Source organism: Cetorhinus maximus, chromosome 23 (genome assembly GCF_964194155.1).
Source record: "Cetorhinus maximus chromosome 23, sCetMax3.hap1.1, whole genome shotgun sequence".
In the NCBI taxonomy this organism is placed as follows: domain Eukaryota; kingdom Metazoa; phylum Chordata; class Chondrichthyes; order Lamniformes; family Cetorhinidae; genus Cetorhinus; species Cetorhinus maximus.
In genome coordinates this window covers 14,787,630-14,810,942 of record NC_135901.1, presented here as the reverse complement: position 1 = coordinate 14,810,942, position 23,313 = coordinate 14,787,630, and the positions used below count along the sequence as shown (strand labels likewise).

The following is a 23,313-nucleotide window of genomic DNA, read 5'->3' as shown; positions in this document are numbered from 1 at the left end:
TTAAATGGGAGCCTCTTTATTTGTAAACTGTAGCTCCTTAGTTCTAGACTCCCTTAAAAGGAAAAACTAAATTTTCCTCGCATCTACCTTATCAACCCCTCTCATAATCTTTTATGTTTCATGCAGATCACTTCTCATTCTTCTAAGGCTTGTGTTAATAGGATCGGGAAACCTATTAATAGGATCCTGGATTAAAACGGCCGCCAAATGTCATATATCCTAACACTAACACCCATTGACCTGAACGGGAGAAAATGCTCGTATCAGGCTGTATTGTCACATTTATTCTCTGTACATATTGTCTGGGATACAACCGCTTGTGTTTTCCTGGCACAGGCGCTTTTATCCAGTTGCACTCAGTTTTTGAATGAGACCCGAAGGTCCCTCATTCACTTTGGGTCTCAACGCGCAGTAATACACGGCGCCGTCTGTCATATTCAAATCTTTCATGGACAAGTGAAAAGTGCTTTGTGTCATATTGAAATTCCCGCTGAAGCGTTCAAAGCTGGGAGCCGTCTCGTTATACCCATAATTATTAACTCGGATCAAATACCGAGGAGCTTCTTCTGGACACTGGCGGTACCAGAATAGGCCATAGCTTGTCGCTGAACTCGATGCTGAATAACTGCAGGTTATTGATAAAACTTCACCCTCTTCTGCTTCCACACCTTGTTCTGACTGGGAGACTGAGTCTCCATGACTTATCTCTGAAAATAAACAGCGGAAACACAGCGGGTTAGATGGACTAACAGAAGGAAAATAATCACCAAAAATTAGAAATAATATGAGAATTGGGGAATGTAGCAGGGAGGGTCAATCAGACCGACATGTGACCAGGATATAACCAGAGTCAGACAGCGTTTCAGCTCCATGGTTCCAGTCTGACCTTCAGAAACAGAGAGAGTGTTTTCTGTCTGCGCCAGACCTGAAACGGGAGAAACTGAACAGAGCCGGGACTGTGTGTGATCGGCTGGGATTTCTTCTCCGCGCCTATTTTTGCACCTTCAGAGTCACTTTCTGTGGAAGTGAACCGTGATCTTTAGCAAATGATCAGAGAGCGCCCTCCCGTGGACAGCATTGGAAAAAGACAGAACCAGGTGCGCAGACATGTACTGACACAACCATCAAATCTAACGTGCGCTGTTATAAAGGCAGGATCCTGATGGAGAATATTGAAGTCTGATCGGTTGAGTTGTTCACGATGTAAGTTCTTTAGTAAGTGATCAGAGGCATCTTCCATATTCACCACAAACCTTATACATAGCACAGAATCACACTACCGACACAAAGAAACCGACAGCCATGGACATACAAAGAGATCAACTCAAACATAGATACTAATATAGGTAAATACATATATACAGACAGATACACACAGACAAATAACACATAAAAATGCACACAAACTGGCAAACACAGACAGACAGAAAGACAGACAACGAAACACAATATTAGACGCAGAGGGAGATAAATACAATCAGAGATACCGACAAAAGCGTTCGAGAGTAAACTTTCTATAATAGAATACCCTGAGGCTGTGACACTGTAGCAATATCTGTTAGGTTTCTATTGCTGTGAAATCGAAAATTTTAGTAACAAGAGCACCCTAAAATTGTTGTTTCCTTAATGATGAGCAGCAGTTTCATAACGCGGTTAGACTGGAACCCTTTTGGGCAATAAAGCTTAATCGAAGGATATACTTTTGCAGACAAGCACTCCTGGGCTGTGCCCATGACATTGTCTGTGTGTGTGTGTATACGTGTGTGTGCGTGCGCGTGTGTGAGTGCGTGTGTCTGTGCGTGCATGCGCGTGTGCGAGTGTGTGTATGTGTGTGTGTGTGTGCGCGTGCGTGAGGCCGGTGAAGACAACACAGAATCCTCATTGTCGAGGTCTGTGGCTCAGATATCAGGGATAATGCAAAACTGCACAAGAGACTGCTTGCCCGGGTCACAGGTAGTGATGATTCACGCTAGCAGCCCCAATGGTCACAGGCGGCTCATTGAAACCGGACACTTTTCTGATGCAGTAACTGACGAGAACCCGCTGTGCTGAGAGAGGCGCCTCGAATTCTCGCCCTTCAGCACGAAGGCGCCAAATATCAGGTGGCACCAGATTTAGTGCGGGATCCCAGCGCTGAAACACTGCGGTTTGGGGTTTTCGCTTTTATAGTTCTTCCAATATTGTTATTTTGTTGCTTTATTCATTTTGAATTTTCTTTCTATTTGCCCATTCCAACCTTGATACAATTATCTTCTCATCATCGATCTATATTTCTATTCGCCTCTCAGCCCAGCTATTTATCCTGGTCTGCGTCAGCATATCTCCATCTCACTCATCACCATAAAATCTATCAATTCACATTTCCCTTCCTCCTTTGCCTTTGGAGCAAAGTGTTCTTAGAAGATGGAGTTATCTATGGATACATTTATGTATTTATCTGTCTGCCTGTAAGAAAGCTTGATGAGCATAAATTGCATCTGTTCCACTTCTGGATCTGAGCTATTGCATGCAGCTTTATCGTCAGAACCAGAAAACAGCTCCCACTTTCATAATTGGGTCACATTTCGTAATTCGGAAGGAGCAAAGTTAAAGGTCGCTTTTCGGTAATTCTAGAAACACCCAAGAATTTAGCTGCTTTCACGTTGTCTGGGCTGCAGATCGCTGACAGCACCATGTCCTACGGTGTGCTGAGGTTCACACAGAGAAAGGCCTCTGGTCATCTCCGTATTTCAGGAAATGTGCAGAACTGTGTAATTGCATTAAAAGACCACCTCAGCCGAGGCACCGCTGAGATTCGAACTCAGGATCTCCTGTTTACTAGACAGGCGCTTTAACCAACTAAGCCACGGCACCAATCGTGCTGGCTCCGTGAGATCAGTCGAATTGAGGTTAATTAAATCCGACCACCAGGTGGCGAATCAGGCCGCGGATTCCCACTGTCTGTTGCGTTGCAAGAACCAACACTGACAGATAATTTATTTACATTGCTTCCGGGGAAATTATGTTTGATCTCATATTTATGATCTTCAAGGTGACGTTTGCTTATAGACCCATAATTGAGAAGGTTAGGTCAGTGTTAATGAACAGTTCAGCTCCCGGGCATTGGGATGGGTTGTCCATGTGTTTTGCTCCCCACTGACAGATTCAGTCCCTTGCCTTAACCGATTTCAACCGTGAAGTTATCGGTAACTATAGAATAACACAATTCCCTAATTCCTGTCGCGTGCCTGCTTGTCTCAGATTTGACATGAATCTGAAAGTAACGCAGTTCTTATAGAGACGGAATTAACGAATTTCTGCTTAGCGAGTTATTAGTGAATTCAGGTCTTTATGAACACACTAATTAGGAGCACGTGTAACTCATTTGGCCCCTCGAATCCCCTCGGGCATTCAATAAGGTGATGGGTGATCTGATTGTGGCCTCAATGCCACTTTCCTGCCCACCTCATTTACACTTTGAACCCCTTGTTAGTCAAGAATTTATCCACCTCTGCTTTAAAAATATTTAATGATCCCGCCTGCACCACTCTGAGAGAAAACAATCTCCAAATCTCCGTCTTAAATGGGAGACCCCATAATTTTCAACTGTGTCCCCTGGCTCTGGCCTGCCCAACAAGGGTCTCATCCATTCTGTCAAGTCCTCTCAGGGTCTTATATGTTTCAATAGGATCACATTCATTCTTCTAAACTCCAGTGGATACGCGCCCAACCTGTCCAAACTTTCCTCATAAGATAACCCCCTCATCTCAGAAATCAGTGGAGTGAAGCTTCTCTGAACTGCTTCCAATGCAGTTATATCCTTTCTTAAATAAGGAGACCAAAACTGTACAGAGTGCTCTGGATATGGTCTCAGCAATACCCCGTGCAAGTGTAGCAAGACATCCCCGTCATGCCAGGGATGGTGCCGTAACATGCTGGAGTCATTCTAAATTCCATTGAGTTCGGTGGGACAGTAAAACCCCGTTGGCGTGAAACGGCGTCCCTACGTTTATATTCCAGTCCCCTTGCAATAAAGTACAACATTGTCTTTGCCTTCCTAACCACTCGCTATGCTTGCACAGTGTTTTTTTGTGATCATTGACCAGGACACCCAGATCCCTCTGTAACTCATTGTCCTGCAATATCTCTCTATTTAGACAATGTTCCGACCTTCTATTCTTCCTGTCAAAGTTCACATTCTCCCACATTATATTCCATCTGCCCATTTTTTGCTCCCTCACTTAACCTATTTATGTCTCTTTGCAGGCTCATGTCCTCTTCACTACTTTCTTGCCTATATTTGTGTCATCAGCAAATTTAGCAACAAAATATTCAGTCCACTCACCCAAGTCCTTAACATAGATTGTAAATAGTTGAAGCCCCTGAACTGATACCCGTGGCAGGCCAATTCCTATCGTTGTGTCTTGCAAACACATAAATGATCAATTTTTGTCTGCTCTTTGTTTCCTGTTAGCTGATTATGCTCTATCCATGCCAGTATTTTACCCTCTACAGCACGAACCTTTACTTCGTGTACTAAATTTTGACGTTATTAAGATAACAATAACTTGTCAAATACCTTCTGGAAATCTAAGTTCCCAGCATACACCGTTTCTCTTTATCCACGTTGCTTGTTACTTCCTCAAAAAATTCTAATAAATTAGTTAAACACGGATTAATTTTCACAAAACCATGTTAACTGCCTGATTGCATTGAGATTTTCTAATTACCCCGCTATAACCTCCTTAATAATAGATTCCAGCAATTTCCTTTTGACAGATGTCGCGGAAATCGGAGTGAACACTCAGACCCAGGAGGTTTGTCTCGGGAGCCTTTATTAATCGTCATATCACGGAGAGCCCAGTAGCATACATGGTAGCTAGCTGACACTCTGAGGAAGCATCAGGGTACACACATTTTTATAGTAAAAGTTGTACCTATCAAAGAGCTTGAAGGTTATAAGACTGTCTAACCTTCAATAATCAATTACATTGAGAATCATTGTCTTTGGCATGCAACACACAATTAGTCTATTCTAATTTATGACTATACAGGATATTGGGGGAAGCCCATCTAGTAATAAAAAGTGAGACAGAGAATAGACAACCATGCTTGACCTTATCTTTAGTGCTAGGGGGTGTACACTCTAGAGAACAGATGACCATTGCTTTATCCTGTCTCTTTGTGTTGGGGGAAGACATCCTAGCCTTGTCTCAAGGATTCTAGGAAGCTTGTTTATGATACTCTTTTTCTCCTTTCCTGCTCAATTACCTGGCAGCTGCAGGTGTGCCTGCTAGAACAAAAGAGGGAACTGTGCTGTCGTATTCCACTATGGTTTTAACTGTTTAACCCTTAGTTGTCCTGTAGATGTATTTTATTCTTCCACAGCAGATGTTAAGCTAATTGACCAATAGTTTCCTCTTTTCTGCCTACCTCCTTTCCTGGATAGAGGTGTTACATTTGCTATTTATCAATCTGATGGGATATTTCCAGAATCTAAGGAATTTTGAAAAATTAAAACCAATGAATCTATTATCCCAGCCGTAACTTCGTTTCCCAGCCTAGGATGAAGTCCGCCACGAGCCGAGGACTTGTCAGCTTTCGGTTCCAATAATTTTCCCAGTTCCCTTTCCCTGGTGTTGTACTTTTAAAAACTCCTCCCTCCCTTTCATCTCTTGATCCCCAATTATTTCCAGGATTTTATTTGTATTCTCTAAAGTGAAGACAGACACAAAATAATTGTTCAATTCGTCTGCCATTTCCTTATTTTCCATTATTACTTCCCCAGGCTCACTCTCTAGAGGAGCATCACTCACTTGCTCTTTTCCTTTCCCTTTTGCACAGCTGGATTTTACGTGTGACAAGACCCCAGCGCCAGCTTCACCCACAGCTTCTGTGTGTTTCTCTGACGCTGACCTGCCTTGTCTTTCCTGTGTTACTGGAGAGACGGTTGCTGTTGTCGCTTGTTTGATGCTGGTTGGATCAGCAGCACAGGGTTCCGGGATTTGTATTCCTGCCCTGACAGAGAATTGGGTGGACTGCAGAGGTACTAAGTCAGGAAGCATCATGCAGAATTGCATCATACCTCTCCTCATCACTATGTTACTTCTCAGTAAGTATTTTCTTCCCAGGAAAAAATCTAATATCCCCCGACATCTGGATAAGTAACCCAGTAACCTAGATATTACTATTTGTAAAATGGTACTGTTTGATTATTATGCTGCTTGGTGATGATGATGATGATGACCCCGATGATAATAACATCTATCCCTTTATGTTAAAAGCCCCTTAACTTTATTTTAGAATGGGGCAACCAAGGCATATTGGCCGAGTCTGTTGCTGAAACAATGGACAAAGAGGAAAACAACATCACACTGACCTGCATCTTGGAAGCAAGTCTCCTTAACCTTTTCGTGTTCTGGTACAGTCAAGAACCCGGGCAACATGTTCGTATGAATATGGCTTCATTCATGATGCCATATTTAAGCTTTAAGTTTCGAAATGTATCTTTGAAATGTTATTAAAATATTAATTTTAATTGCATTAAAACCTTCGGTATAGTTAGATAATTATTCACTGTTGTCGGGTGTATTTTCACCACGAATTTCAGCAAAAATAGACTGAGTTCAGAAACACTTTTTTTCCGAATTCGACAAACACCTTTCAGAAATCTTTGGCTTTCCATAAACCTAGGAGAACTTTGCTTGATTCCTGAGAGAGGAGTGAGAAGAATGTGACGACGGCGTCCTCTGGTGGAGGTGATGAGAAATTGCACACCGTTTACTGGGTGAAAACAGTGTATCTTTCTGGATAGTCAATGTATCTTTGGGGACTTTTTAATTTCCCTTTTATAGGGAGATGCTGGTGGTGAATGTCATTCCTCATATCAACGGTCCTAGGACATAAAAATAATCCGATGAAATAGCGGTTGGAAATTCGGAGCCTCTGCTCGCCGATTTGAGCCTTAATGAACTGCACAAAATACAGCAACCCCGCATTTATAAAAGTAACTTAAATTTTCTTTCCATTTAACTGGTCCCGGATAACATGATCTTTGTCTACATGCCCCATAGGATCATGGTATGCATTATCTTTTTATTCCAACGTTTCCACTGATTCATTTCTCTATGCGGGTCCAACTTAAATGGCTTACCGTCCAGAGGTGGGGTGATGTTGGGTGACATGCGGCCTCTCTGCCCTTTGGTTCGGCCTGGACCGAGGCAGCAGATGCCACCCAATCAACTGACCACCATCCATCTAATCAGCGCTGAGCCCAGTTGCTCTCCGGTTGATGAGGGCGGTGCAGCGAGCAGGGGTTCGAGTGAAATCCTTCTGCTCACAGCAGGGAATGGGAACAGCAGAGACAGGGACAGTATTTGAGGTGGGAAAAGCGAAGCGAAGCATTTAACATTATTTCCGTGTCAGTGCCGGAGATCCCCATTGATGGAGCAGCTCACTGGACATGGGCTCTACTCACAGGCGATTTGATATGGAAGGTTTTGCACAGAATTACTTAGGGATAACCGTGTTCTGTGAAAACAGGACTAAGCATTTTAAGACAGGCCACCAGGTGGCAGTGAGAGAACACAGTTTCCCACTTTGGCGAACCGTGCATCGACCAACATCGGCTGAAACTTGCTCAATGTCAATTATGGCGAAATTCCTTTTAACTAATCTCTATTCCCATTAATGCACTTGCGGTACAGGGTAATTTAATGAGGTGGATTCAAAATTCGCTTAGTTGCACGAGACAGACGGTGATGACAGAAGGATGCTTTAGTGACTGGAAGCCAGTGTCCAGTGGTGTACCACAGGGATCTGTGCTGGGTCATTATTATTATTATTATTTGTCATTTATATAAACGACATAGATGACTATGTGGGGTTTAGGATTAGTAAGTTTGCGGATGACACAAAGATTGGCCGGGTGCTTAACAGTGAGGTTGACTGTCTTGGGCTACAGGAAGATATAGACGGGATGATCAAATGGGCAGATGGAATGTAACCCTGAAAACTTTGGAAGGAGTGATTTGACAAAGAAGTATTCAATTAACGGCATGAAACTAGCATGTCCTGAGGAACAAAGGGACCTTGGCGTCTGTGTCCATATATCTCTGACGGCGGAGGGGCATGTTAGTGGGGTGGTGAAAAAGACATATGGGACACTTGCTTTTATCAATCGAGGCATAGGTTACAAAAATAAGGAGGTTATGTTGGAGTTGCCTAGAATCTTGGTGAGGCCACAGCTGGAGTACTGTGTGCCGTTCTGGTCGCCATGTTATAAAAAGGATGTGATTGCACTGGAGGGGGTGCAGAGGAGATTCACCAGGATGTTGCCTGGGATGAAACATTTAAGTTATGAAGTGAGGTTGGATGGACTTGGGTTGTTTTCGTTGGAGCAGAGAAGACTGAAGGGCGACCTCATCGAGGTGTACAAGATTATGAGGGGCATAGACAGGATAGATAGGGAGCAGCTGTTCCCCTTAGTTGAAAAGTCAGTCACGAGGGGACACAAGTTCAAGGTGAGGGGCAGGAGTTTTAGGGGGGGGGTGTGCGGAAAATCTTTTTTACCCAGAATGTGGTGACGGTCTGGAATGCATTTCCTGGGAGGGTGGTGGAAGTGGGTTGCCTCACATCCTTTAAAAAGTATCTGGATGAGCACTTGACACGTCATAGCATTCAGGGTAATGGGCCAAGTATTGGTGAATGGGATTAGGTAGGTCATGTATTTCTCACGTGTCGGTGCAGACTCGATAGGCCGAAGGGCCTCTTCTGCACTGTGATTCTGTGATCCTGTGAATGTCATACGCTCCCAAATTTGCATCATGCCACATGTGAGCCCTGTGCAAATAAGCTGTGCACATCCTGCAGGTTTTTTCTTTGACACAAAACTGGTTTCAATCCTTATTTTCAACACAATCCATTGATGCAGATTAGTAATATAATAATTCTTCAATTCCTGTCGCTGTCCTGCGTGTCCCGACAGGCAGGCAATGGCAAAGTCACGTGACCATTGCAAACATGCAGACTTATATAGTATTCAGATAAGATATTATTACTGAATTCAATTCTTTACAGATTGAACACTCACCCCGCAGCATCCCCATTGCTTCTCTGCTTTGGACCTGCATCGCTTGCCATGTTTTACTCTAGAAATTTCCGCACGCCTGCCTCCTTTGGTTCTGTTGTGAGGAGCTGTGCAGTCTCGCGATGATCTGTATTCCTGCTTCCCACAGATTATTCCCTGCGGTGTTAATCTTCATATTCCCTTAAATAAAAACGCACTTGTTGCTCAGGAAGATCAGAGCAGTCAGACTCAGTGCATGGAGCTCTATATGGCATCGAGCATGGAGTGACATCAGACAAGATCCAACTCCTTCCGCTCCGATTTTCCGCAGGAAGTGACATCAAACCAGTCCAGTCTGTAGGAGGTGACATCCGCTCTCTTTTTGTTGGTTATTCTGCAGCTTTCTGAGAAGCAAAATCTCTCTCTTGAGTTCCGGAACAACAGCAGTGCGGCTTCCCCTTCTCGCTGTGACCTGGATAACATTCAGCGTCGGTAAGAAGATTAATACATTATTTTTTCAAATGAATGATTTCCAGAGGAATAAATCTCAAATGCAAATACTTCCTTGTAAATTTGTACCGAGCAGTGTTACACTGGACTTGGAGTGTTAGGAAAATGATATAAGGGCAATGGTGTAAATGGAAAAAGCGATTTACCAGGATGATAATAGAATTGAGGAAAAATAAGTATCAGAAATCATTGTTCAAGCTGGGCATCTTCTCTCTCGCACCGCGAGGACAGAGGGACAACCTGATAGTGGTCTTTAGCAATGTTGAAGCTGTTTCATATGTTAGTCTTTCAGGGAATTATTCCATCTCTGGACGATTTAAAAACGACAAATATTAAGAAGCAGGACTGACTAGAAACTGCTGTACCCAGAGAGTGTCAGTGATGTGGAAATCAATGTCAACAATTTCCAGTTCCCTGGCCCCAACCGCCTCCTCTTCACCATGGACGTCCAATCCCTCTACACCTCCATCCCCTACCGGGATCGTCTGAGGGCTCTCCGCTTCTTCCTCGAACAGAAGCCTGAACAATTCCCATCCACCACTACTCTCCTCCGTCTGGCTGAACTTGTTCCCACACTGAACAATTTCTCCGTAAACTCCTCTCACTTCCTCCAAATAAAAGGTGTGGCTATGGGTACCCGCATGAGCCCCAGTTATGCCTGTCCCTTTATGGGGTATGTGGAACATTCCTTGTTCCAGTCCGACTCCGGCCCCCTCCCACAACTCCTTCTCCGGTACATCGATGATTGCTTCAGTGCTGCTTCATGCTCTCGTCTGTACCTGGAAAAACTTTTTAATCTTGCTTCCAATTTCCACCCCTCCATCATTTTCACATGGTCTATCTCTGACACTTCCCTTCCCTTCCTTGACCTCTCTGTCTCAATTTCTGGTGAAAGACTGTCCACCAATATCCATTACAAGCCTACCAACTGCCACACCTACCTCGACTGCAGCTCCTCACACCCCGCTTGCTGTAAGGACTCCATCCCATTCTCTCAGTTCCTTCGCCTCCGTCGCATCTGTTCTGATGATGCCACTTTCAAAAACAGTTCCTCTGACATGTCCTCCTTCTTCCTTAACCGAGGTTTTCCACGCACGGTGGTTGACAGGGCACCCAACCGTGTCCGGCCCATCTCCCGTGCATCCACTCTCAAACCTTCCTCTCCCTCCCAGAACCATGATAGGGTCCCACTTGTCCTCATTTATCACCCCATGAGCCTCCGCATTCAACGGATCATCCTACGCCATTTCCGCCAACTCCACCAAACACATCTTCCCTTCACCCCACCTGGCGGCATTCCGCAGGGATTGTTCCCTCCAGGACACCCTGGTCCACTCCTCCATCACCCCCTACACCTCAACCCCCTCCCACGGCACCTTGCCATGCAACCGCAGAAGGTGCAACACCTGCCCTTTTACTTCCCCTCTCCTCGCCGTCCAAGGGCCCAAGCACTCCTTTCAAGCGAAGCAGCATTTCACTTGCACTTCCCTCAATTCGGTCTACTGCATTCGTTGCTCTCAATGCGGTTTCCTCTACATTGGAGAGACCAAACGCAGACTGGGTGACCACTTTGCAGAACTCCTTTTGTCTGTCCGCAAGCATTACCAAGACCTCCCTGTCGCTTGCCATTTCAACACTCCACCCTGCTCTCATGCCCACATGTCCGTCCTTGGCCTGCTGTGCTGTTCCAGTGAAGCTCAACGCAACCTGGAGGAACAGCACCTCATCTTCCGACTAGGCACTTCACAGCCTTCTGGACTGAATATTGAGTTCAACAATTTTAGATCATGAACTCTCTCCTCCATCCCCACCCGCTTTGCGATCCTCCCTTTTTTTTCCAATAATTTTTATAAATTTTTCTTTTCCCACCTATTTCCATTATTTTCAAATGTATTTCCATCCATTGTTTTATCTCTACCTTTTAGCCTATTTCGATCCCTTCCCTTCACCCCACCCCACCCCCACTAGGGCTATCGGTACCTTGCTTGTCCTGCTTTCTACCCTTAATTAGCACATTCCTTAGATAATATCACCACCTTCAACACCTTTTTGTCCTTTTGCCTATGACATCTTTTGGCTATCTCCACCTATCACTGGCTCTCTATCCAGCTCTACCTGTCCCACCCCCTCTTAAACCAGCTTATATTTCACCTCTTTTCTATTTTTACTTAGATCTGTTGAAGAGTCAAACGCACTCGAAACGTTAACTGTGTTCCTCTCCGGAGATGCTGCCAGACCTGCTGAGTTTTTCCAGTTATTTTTATTTTTGTCACTGATGAAGCTTTTGCTTACTATTGAATAATTTGCTAACTCGGACACTGCTTTTGCAAGCCTGCTGGCCGGCAATATGGAATTAAGATCAAACTACCGTTCTTACAGAGAGGGAAAGTTATATAATTTTCGAAGGTGTGATTATTATTCAGTTCAGTTCCTTGCAGATAAATCCTACGCGTGAGAACACTGCCTGCAGTAGCCGCGCCCACAGCTTCCGTTTTCTGTTATCGCTCTGACCTGCCTTGCCTGCCCTGTTTATTGGAGAGATTGTTGCCGCTTTTTCCTGTTTGACATCGGTTGGATGGACAGTGGGAGAGCGATCTCTATTTCTACCCTGACATAGGATTTCACAGACTGCAAAGTTACAGACCCAGGGAACATCACGTGGAACTATCTCAGGCCACTCATTATATCGCCTCTCAGTAAGTATATGCTTCCCAGTAAAACTTCATTCTGCCCCTGGCTGCCGTATCCCAAACATCGTTAATAACAAAGCGATTGTTATGATAGTGTAACGATAAATATTGTTATTATCTATGTCAGAATGGAGTCATAAAGATTCAGTGGAGCCGTCAGTACCTGAAATGACGGTTAAACCGGAAGAAAATGTCACCATAAACTGCACGTTTAAAACAAGCGGCCCCAGCCCTTATCTGTTCTGGTACAGTCAGCAGCCCGGGCAGCCTCCACAGTTTGTGTTTTATCCCTTTGGAGGGATAGCAAAGCGAACCCAGACTTTACAGAGAGATTCTCTTCGACGTTTAGTAAAGCTGCCGAAATTACTGAGTTAATGATTATCAAAGACCTGTTCTCCGACACCGCCGCGTATTTCAGTGCCATGGAGCCCACAATGCTGCATAATATAGCGGATGCTGTACAAAAACGCACGCTGAGAGTTCCAGTTAGAGGCAGTATTAAAACAGAAGCAATAATTCAGCCGTCACCGTAAGATTAACAGGGGTTTATTTAAACAGCAATGAAACACAACACCCAACAAGAACAGGTGAGGTCCACTTGTAAAATTGTATCAGCAGCTCACATTTATAATGAAAATAAAATTTACAGATGCACCTGTGGAACTTTAACTGACCTCCTGCCTTTCGATGTATTTTCCCTGTTCATTCCGTCTCATTGCCTTTCTTTATTTTTTCATCCATAATCCTTTCACCTTCCTTGTTACAGTCTGTAGTTTAATGATATAAAACCTTTGCTCCTGTTCTGAATATTAAGCTCAAACTGCACATGCTAGAAATAGGAACTGTCACATAGGTCGGCGATTAAACGCTTAACCTCTTACAACCTGATCAGAGGCGCCTGAACATTTCTCAGACCCCCCACTAGAGGGCGCCAGATGACAATCTTTCTAACTGCACCGATGGTGGAAATGGATGTTAAATGTGCGCAAGGCAAACTGAAAACGTCTGTGTTTTATTTCATTTTCAATCCACTGTTTTTTTCCCCAAAATGTAGCTAAAGTTATAAAAACAGTTTTCCATGCCCTGTTGGTGTTGAATTCTTCTTAATAAAACCCACCCTTCCCCTCACCGTGGAGACTTTGAACCGTCTCGCCGTGCTCTGTTATAAATACAGAAAATGCTGGAAAATCTCAGCAAGTCTGGCAGCTTCTGTGGAGAGCGAAACATAGCCCTGATAAAGAGTCATAGGGACTCGAAACGTTAATCCTGTTTCCCCCTCACCGCCCAGATGCTGCTAGACCTGCTGAGATTTTCCAGCATTTTCTGTTTTATTTCAGATTTCCAGCATCTGCTGTATTTTACTTATTTTACCGCCGCGCTCTGTTCCCAGCCACTTCAAACCCATGAGCGGCAAATTGCTAAAATAAAAATGGTGCGCCGCACTCCAAATTCTCTTCCATCGCGAATCCAAACTGGCTATTATGGATGTTTAGATTAATCATCACGAACATAAAGAATGTCAGAATTTAACAGAACTAATTTAAACAGAAATTTAAATGTAGACCATAGAAAAGGATGGTAAAGCTGATTAAATTGCAGCACGAGTTTATTATTTATGCTTACCTAGTTTCATGTTTAGCAAAAGCAGGTAACACTCCTTTAATATGACGGATGCAAAACCCACTCTGGAAAAATGCGGAATGATTGTTAGTTCACTACTTCACTGACTGAGGAGGGAAATCTCATTGGAGTCAAAGTTACCTGTGCCCTGATGGTAAGGCTACTGGAACTCGAACTGAAGAATTGACGCCAGAATAAACAACCCCCATTGGCAACCCATGGTTCCGATCACAACAACTAAACAAAGGTTTCAGTCTCCTGTCCCATGTGACTAACTGTGAATCAATTTCACCCTGTAAGAACACTGACTGTCTCCCGGCCCGGGATGTTTCCGTTCACTGACCTTGAACTCATCACCTACCGGTCTCACAGCAGCACTGGGGACATACGAAAGTGAGGTGAGAACACCCTGAAACACGACAGGAGATTTTTGAGGGTGGGATTTAGAACAGGTATCTTCAAATATCCAACTCCCCTTTTACAGAGCGGAAAGCGACAATGCGGCTACTCAGCATCTGGGTTGTGTGGGGAACATTTCTGACAGGTAATTGTAGACCAGACACGTTTCATATTTTCTCTGATTTTAACAACATGGTTTAAACGTTAATTTTAAACAGCCGTCGGTCTGGCCTTTTTCTGTTTGTACATGCTTTTCAGATCTGAGTCATGGAGATTCTGTCACTTAGCCGCTGTCCTCAGATGTTAAGTCAGAAGGAGAAGCGGTATCTTTAAGCTGTACCTATGATACTACAATGAGCATCTGCTATTTGTTCTGGTACCGGCGACACCCAGATTCACAGCCTGAGTGTATATTGGCGAAATACTCAGGTGGTGCTGAAGATAAATCAGATTTTGTTTAAAGCCTATTCTCTGTAAAGCTCCAGACCTCGAATAAATTCACCAGTTTAACCATCTCGGTTCTGCAGCTGACTGGCGCTGCCGTGTATTACTGCGGCTCTCACACTGACAGTGATGGAAAGCAGTGTGAACCCTCTACAACAATTTATTTTAACTATAGATTCTAGTTGCTGCCAGTTGCAGGTTATATGGCATCTCGGCAGATGCAGATATGACTGTCAGTCGCTCAAACACAAACCGCTAGGAAACCAAATGAACCTCGAATGAAATTGTCACGAAACTCTTTCCAGTCTGCTTTAGACTGTAGAATCCGACTGGACCAACAGATCCATCACAGAGTCAGACATGAACACGCCCGTTCGAATCCCCACTCTCAATAATTTGCTGCCATGTTTCAGGATGTTCTCACCTCACTTCCTTGTGCCTCCATTGGCCTGTGAGATCTGTCGGTGGTGCGCTGTCTGACACTGAGCTGCCGTCCAGTCAGTGTCCGGATAGAGGAATGACTGCACTTTTAGAGACGGGGGTGAGGAGAATGAAATCCTGGCCTATTAATTACCAGCAATCTCGGGATTGTTATTGGGAACAGAAGATATTCCAGCATTAAGGAAACATTCTGAAGCTCAATGATCAGTGGGGGAACTCTGTACTTTGGGTTTGTGTTAAAGATCACAGTCACTACATTGTGAAAACTGCTCATTGTGCATAAACATTCTCTGACCCAGCAACACACTCTGATCAAAATAAACCCTGTGAACAGGCCGCGGTCAAAGACTGCCGGGAGCTGTCGGGAGAGATGGGGAGGCGTTGTTCAATATTACATACTGGCACCGAAACAGCATCAAAAGGCAATGTGTGAGGGGTGGTGATGACGTAGTGGCACTTCCCCTGGACTAGTACTCCAGCGATCGAGAGTAGTTCGCTCGAAACCTGGTTTCACAATCCCACCATAGCAGATGGTAGAAATTGAATTTAATAAAAAATCTGCCATTGAAAGTCTAATGATGATCATGAAGCCGTTGTCGATTGCTGTATAACCAAACGCTAATGCCCTTTTGAGAAGGAAATCGGAACCAGCGTGAGTTTAGGTATCTGATCAGACGCCTTGTTTCACCAAACTCTTAATACCGTGCAGTTTGTGAATGATTTTTCTTTTTTTCGCAGCCGCTCAGTGTGAGGATCAGCGCTCCCACCCTGAGCAGGTGATGCCTGGGAACGGGAACGTGTTGAACTGGACTGTCGGCTTTCTGTTGGTACAAGCCGTACCGTAACCTGGTTAAGACAAGCACTGACAAGGGCTCCTGCCTTTATCGGATCCATATACCAGAGGAATATGAACAGAGGACGCTACACACTGTCCGTTGACCGAGCAAAGAATTCAATACCATCTCTATAGATGGCACTGCGGCCCAGGACGCCAGAATGCATTACTGTGCGATGGGGACACAATGAGACAAAGAGCGGAACCGGCTGTACAATACCTTGTTTGTTGTCGTGTTTCACCCTCTTTCCTCTAACCAGGACCTTTTGAAACTCCGCTGATGTTCAGAAATTTTACTCTTTCCTTTTTGAAGCTTCAGTCTGGATGAAGTTGCAACACCCTCTCGCTCTACTGCAGACACAGAATATCGAAATATTTTAAATGAAATGTTCTCTGTTTGGTTCTACAACACATCAAATAAAGGGATGGACAGAAAGAGTTCTTATTCTCATATACCTAGAAAGATCCATATGCGAAAGAAAGAAAAATAAGCATGGAGAGAAAGAGTTAGATAGAGAGATAGAGAGATCGATATGGTTATTATTCCTATATCCACAAGCATTTTATTTGATTCTCCTTTTATAAACTGTTATTTCAATTTTTAGTTTGTTTTGACAGCCATTTCTTGTCACTCGGAGGCATTTCATGTATTGTTTTACCCAAGGACTGCAGGTCAAACCATTTCGCTTCACCACGTTGCCACTTTCGCTGCAAATGACTTTGTTTTCTGGTGCAGGCAATTCTCCAATCAAGCTCCCGAGTATCTCGTCTCCGCTCTCAGAAATGAAAGATTTCGGGTAAGGTTTGCAGCATCTGTGAACGGTGAGAAAGGATCCACCACTCTCATTGTTAACACGTTTCGGCTGTCTGACACTGCCGTGTATTACAGTGCAGTGAAACACGGTAAAACAAAAATGCGTGGAGCCTGTACAGTAACTGAATCGACATGGGGACTGAGAAGACAACAAGCCCATGGGCTCCAGGTTGAAAGCAACACAGCTAAAATCAGTAAAGAGAAGTGTAAATCGCTTCATCCGTGCAATTTAACATAATAACACTGCACTTTAATATTTGTAATTATAGAACATAAAGATTAATGCTCAATGGAAATATATACAACATTCAATATCCTTATTTGATTATTAGAGCCGTATCAAGCCTTTCATTATTACAAAGGAACAATCCAACTTTATCAGTTTTGGACTTATGAATGTATGAAGGTGAATTTCATCTATCTGTGCAAATGAGCGCTTACCATGTTAACGATGGAGGCTTGTCAGAAAACTAAGACAAATAATCTCGGAATTAGTTTGCACTAGTAAAGGTAGAAAAAGCAAAACAATGAAAAATACAGCAGTTATGGTAATAATGAAATCGAAGGAATAATAACCTTAATAATCTGGCAATAATTATCCAGCAATGTCATGCAGCAATATTCGAGAATAGATTGAGAATCGCTGTTACACAGACAGGATTCCACTAGATGGCGCTGAAAGACGTTATCTTTGGCAAAACTCACAAAGCCGTCAGTTCCCCGCTGTCACAGGTGACAGCTGCGGAATTACCTTGGCGTCATGACAGTTCACCGCAAACAATTGCGCATTTAGGGCAAGAGCCTTTATCTGGATTACTGCTGTCATAGCACAGAAAAAGGTATGCCGGAGCAAAGGCTTTGTCCCTGTCCTCTTGGTCAGAAGTGCCCGGTTCAAGTCCCATTTCAGGACTTCTTAGCCACCGAGTGTGCGTTCATAACGCGGCCAAGCAGGTTAATTATGAGCTTGTTAATCCTTTCAATACGCCTGATGGCAGGCAGTAAGAACAGGAGAGTTTCCAGGTTATCCATACTGCAGACGGCAACATTAATCCACCGCAGTACTTTACCAAGCATAATCATGGACAAATTCAATGCAAGTTCGTGGTTGCCAATGTCGTCTTACTGCATGGTATGTGGAGGAGAATGACACAGGATATCAAGAGAGTGAACTCGCTAAACCATTGTATTTCGTGGTCCGTTATCACGGGGTAGCCTGTATAAGGAGGGTAGCATAATTTTTTGATCAATATTCCTCAATGCGGAAAAAACACAGTGAGAGAAAGACAAGTTGTTACCAAATGTTCTGGTTGCCATTTGTCACAAGTTCAAAGTATCCGGAAAATACCTGGATCCACAAATTCCTTTACTCCAGGGTCAGAATGACAACCCATTCTAGCAGAGAGGTAAACATCTCCGCTGCCCTCTGTGGTAATAATGTTTCTAACATCACAACAGTGACTTCAATGGAAACGTACTTGCTGAAGTTGGAAAGGTTTCCGGACGTCCTGAGTCAGCAAAAGCGCAACATCAGGAAAAGTCTTTCTTTCTCTTGTCGAGTGATGTTTCAATCCAGGGGTTAAATTTATTGTCTGCTTGTTTCCACGTAGTCCAGTAAAGTATGATTTAGTTGCTTTTCATTATTTTAACCTGTCCTCCTTCCTGGGTTGTACTGATGAGCGGTCACCACATCCTGGGGTTTCCCGGATTTGGTCTCCAGTCTGTTCAAAGATATTTTCCGCTCAAGAAGACACCGGCAGTCTGTCGGGAAATACAGTCCGGGCATTTACTGGGGTGAACCTGATGAAAACTGGCCTCCTGTTTAGGGAGAGGAGGTGGTAGAAACACCGAGAGGCCGATGCCAATCTGCCTGTGAATGATCAGGCTAATCACCTCTATAAAACTTTGCACTCACCTACCTGCATGTGCACATATACATTATATATTAACTATCATAAAGGTACAGGTGTCTTAGAATTAACAGCACAAGGGCTAATTTGAAACCATTGTTTATCAGATGAGGCTCCGGTATTAGCCCTATCGCCTCTGAATCAGGAGATTCAAGCTTCCAATCCCTTTTCAGAGACTTGAGGCCCAGGATCAATGCTGATACCCCATTGCAGCCCTTAGGGAATGGTGCACCGTCAGAGGGGTCGGCTTTTAAATCGACTGTACAGGATGCCTCCGGCTCCGCTTTGGAAGAAGGAGAAGGAAATTGTCCTGGACAATATCTATCCATCAGTCACCGTCACCGAAACGTGTAGGCCATTGAAACATTACTGTTTGTAGGATCATGCTGGGTCCAACTGGCGCTGAGCTTCCGGCATTGCATTATAACAGTGACGGTGAGACACTTTGGGGCATCAAGGAACTGACTGCGAGAATAAATTTTAATAATATACGTATTACGAATGAACTATATAATAGAATTAAAAGTACGAGACATCGGAAATTCATGAATCAGGTCAGACTCACCCCTGATCATATTGTTTGCCTACTGCACGGTTATGTCGAGAGACTCTCTGGCTGTTTTTGTACAGGTTCAGCCCAGCTCTGTATCTCTGTGGATCTCAGTGCGCAGTAATACACCGCGGAGTCTCTCAGTTCAGTTTTAGATACTTTCAGCGGGACCGTGCGATTCACATCATTAAACTCCGCTGAAAAACGGTCTCCCGGGAATCTTCTTGTGTCCTCGCTGAATTTATTCCTCTGCAGCAGATACTCCATGGATCCGCTGGGATACTGACGGTACCAGAACAGTTCAGGGGTGTTGGTGATTGTAGCTGTAAAGTTACAGAGCAACTGAACATTGTGTCCTTCACTCACTGTGACTGCGGCCGGTGTCTGTGAAACGGAATCTCCTCCACAATGTCCTGTAAGAGCCCAGAGAGATATTCAATTACACAATGTCACTTCACTACATCCCCACCAGAATCGGCCCGTTACCCTGAACAATAATCTGACAAATGAATCAGGACAACTAAACAGATGTAGATTTCCCGCAGCTCAGGGGCTGTATCGGGAAGCTGTTTGGACCGATTAAATAAACCTCCCTTTAACGGACATTTCGCCGTCGTTTCCTGTAATTTGGAGGGCAAACGGAAAACCGTCTATGCGTTAAAACCTCGAGTGTTTGTCAAAGCCCGTGTTGGGGCAAAGTGGATACGGATGATTTCCTCACCTGGGATCAATGCATTGTTACCCATGTGTTGAGAGAACTGCCCGAGTAAACGTAATGTTTGGTAAAGATGCGAAACACAGAGTTGTGCAACTTGTGAACCTACCGGTTAAAACGGCTGCAGCTGTGAGGGATAAATACAAAGTAACAGGAGACATGTTTGCAGAGAGCTCGGGCGGTTTTGAGCAGGAGGGGCTGAAGCTGAAATTGCTTTATTCAAGAATTTGCAAGGGATGAGTAACATTCGCCGCTCTGCTCATTGGTTTATTCCTGGCAGCGTCACCCGCTGACATCCAATCAGCTTAAAACTCTTTTGTCTTCAATTAAACCTATGATCTCACAACCCCGGGGATCTCCAATCCTTCGGCGCGGAGAGAAACGGAGAAAGTGAATTTGCTCATCTCACATCTGGGCACTGGACGATGGTTAAACCTAGTGTTGGCCCTTTATCAAGTTCAATCTGTGAGGCAGGGACAGAGATGGAAAACTGTTAATATTGTTCTGGTAGGGAAGCCAATTAAAGGAGTTGCTCTCTGAGTGTGAAAACACGCCGCAGCCGATACAGACGGCCAGCGGGCCCTGAGGGATTTAAATTACGCCGCATTTGAAATGAATTAAATGGTGAACGGGGGGGTATTGGCTGTTTGATTGATTTTAGCAGGGTGGGAGTGTGCGGACAACGTATCTGCTCAGCAACATTGGATGAGTTGATCATTAGAAATATTCAAAGCATGCTTATATTAAAAATAAACGTGTTCACAGCAATTTATTAGTGAACCAACTGAACCACAGACATTCATTGGTTATTGATTTCTGAATTGAAAATTAAGTAATTAAATAAACACGTCAAGCCTCTTTTGACAGCCCCTTCCATACCCGTAATCTCTCCCATCTAGATGGACAAGGTCAGCTGAAAAATGAGAACACCACCACCTGGAAGTTCTTCTCCAAGCCATTCACCATCCTGACTTGGAAACATATCTCCGTTTCTTCACTTTTGCTGAGTCAAAATGCTGGAACTCCCTTCCTAACAGCACAGCGGGTGTACCTAAACCACATGGACTGCAGCGGTTCAAGAAGGCAGCTCACCAACATCGTCCCAAGGGCAACTAGAGATGGGCAATAAATGCTGGCTAATAAATAAATAAATAAGAATAAAAACTCAATCTGTAATCCGTCCCGACCATCAAACCAACAGCTGAACATCTTCCTCCTGCCATCTGGTAGCGAGTGCTTGTAAACTTTATGAAACGAATTCAGAGAAAGTCGGGGAATCAGTGTAATGTGCGCCAATTAAAGACACGTATGGCTGAAATCGTAATTTACCAGAAGCAAATGGAAGATTTTCGAAATAATTATTTAGTCCTGGTCTTCACAAGTGATCCATGTTATAACAGGTGTTGGCAAGAACAACCACTGTCATACGAAGTGGAGGGAGTTTCTGTGCGAGGATTGAGCTGTGATTATCACTTTGAGTTCCAATGAGCAGTAATAACATAGAAACATAGAAACTAGGGACATGAGTAGGCCATTCGGCCCTTCGACCCTGCTCCGACATTCATTATGATCATGGCTGATCATCCAAATCGATAGTCTGCTCCCACTTTCTCCCCATACCCTTTGATCCCTTTCGCCCCAAGAGCTATATCTAACTCCTTCTTTAAATCATACAATATTTTGGTCTCAACTACTTTCTGTGGTAACGAATTCCATAGGCTCACCACTCTCTGGGTGAAGAACTTTCTCCTCATCTCAGTCCTAAATAGTCTACCCCATATCCTCAGTCTGTGACCCCTGGTTCTGGACTCCCCCACTATTGGAACATCATTCCTGCATCTACTCTTAGTCCTGTTAGAATGAGATCCCCCTCATTCTTCTGAACTCCAACGAATATAATCCTAATCGACTCAATCTTTATTCATATGTCAGTCCTGCCATCCCAGGAATCAGTCGGAAAACCTTCGCTGCACTCCCTCCATAGCAAGTACATCTTTCTTCAGATAAGGAGACCAAAAGTGCACACAATATTCCAGGAGTGGTCTCACCAAGGCCCTGTACAATTGCAGCAAGACATCTCTGTTCCTGTGCTCGAATCCTCTGGCTATGAAGGCCAACATACCATTTGCCTTCTTTACTGTCTGCTGCACCTGCATGGTTACCTTCAGCGACTGGTGTACAAGGACACCCAGGTCTCGTTGCACATCCCCCTCTCTCAATTTATAACCATTCAGATAATAATCTGCCTTCCTGTTTTTGTTACCAAAATGGATAACCTCACATTTATCCACATTATACTGCATATGCCAAGCATTTGCCCACTCACTCAGCTTGTCCAAATCACACTGAAGAATCTCTGCATCCCCCTCACAGCTCACCCTCCCACCCAGCTTTGTGTCATCTGCAAATTTGGAGATATTACATTTAATTCCATCATCTGAATCATTAATAGATATTGTGAATAACTGGGGTCCCCGCAACAATCCCTGCGGTACCCCACTAGTCACTGCCTGCCATTCAGAAAAAGACACATTTATTCCTGCTCTTTGTTTCCTGTCTGCCAACCAGTTTTCTATCCATCTCCATACACTACCCCTAATCCCATGCGCTTTAATTTTACATGCCAATCTCTTATGTGGGACTTTGTCGAAAGCCTTCTGAAAGTCCAAATAAACTACATCCACTGGCTACCCCTCTTCAACTGTACTAGTTACATCCTCGAAAACTTCCAGTAGATTTGTCAAACATAATTTCCCTTTTATAAATCCATGCTGACTCTTCCCGATTCTTCCACTGTTTTTAATGTGCTCAGCTATTAAATCTTTTATGATGGACTCTAGAATTTTCCCCACTACCGACGTCAGACTGTCTGGTCTATAATTCCCTGTTTTCTCTCTGCCTCCCTTTTTAAATAGTGGGGTTACATTAGTTACCCTCCAATCTGTAGGAACTGTTCCAGAGTCTATAGAATCTCGGAAGATGATCACTGCTTCTCCTTCTGTCTTAACACTGGCCAAGTGACAGAATCTCTATGACTCAGATCTACACACAGAAATTGACGAATGTGTGAAATAAAATCCCAGCTGGAATTGAAGCCGACTAGTCACCTAACCAGTTAAAGGAAATATTTGGGGGTACATTGGGGGAGGGAGTTGAGGCATCGCCGAATTATTGAGAAAGAATTGGCGGCATGGCCTCCCTCATTGCGATAAGAACTGTATAGTGTCCGAAATGTAAATGCAAAATTCTGCAGACGTTCAGCAGGGCCTACAGCAGCTTTAGAGAGAGAAACAGTCAAAGTTTTATTCGGTTTGGTTTATCAGAACTGGAAAATATAGGTAC

At 44.0% G+C, this 23,313-nt stretch overlaps 1 non-coding gene and 1 gene segment (V, D, J or C); both read right to left on the bottom strand.

The window, feature by feature from the left end:
- LOC144697834 (Ig heavy chain C region-like) overlaps positions 1–23,313 on the bottom strand; it is a 541,886-nt gene that overhangs the window by 281,846 nt on the left and 236,727 nt on the right.
- trnat-agu (transfer RNA threonine (anticodon AGU)) lies at positions 2,780–2,853 on the bottom strand. The gene has a single exon. It is a non-coding gene; the product is annotated as a tRNA-Thr (tRNA).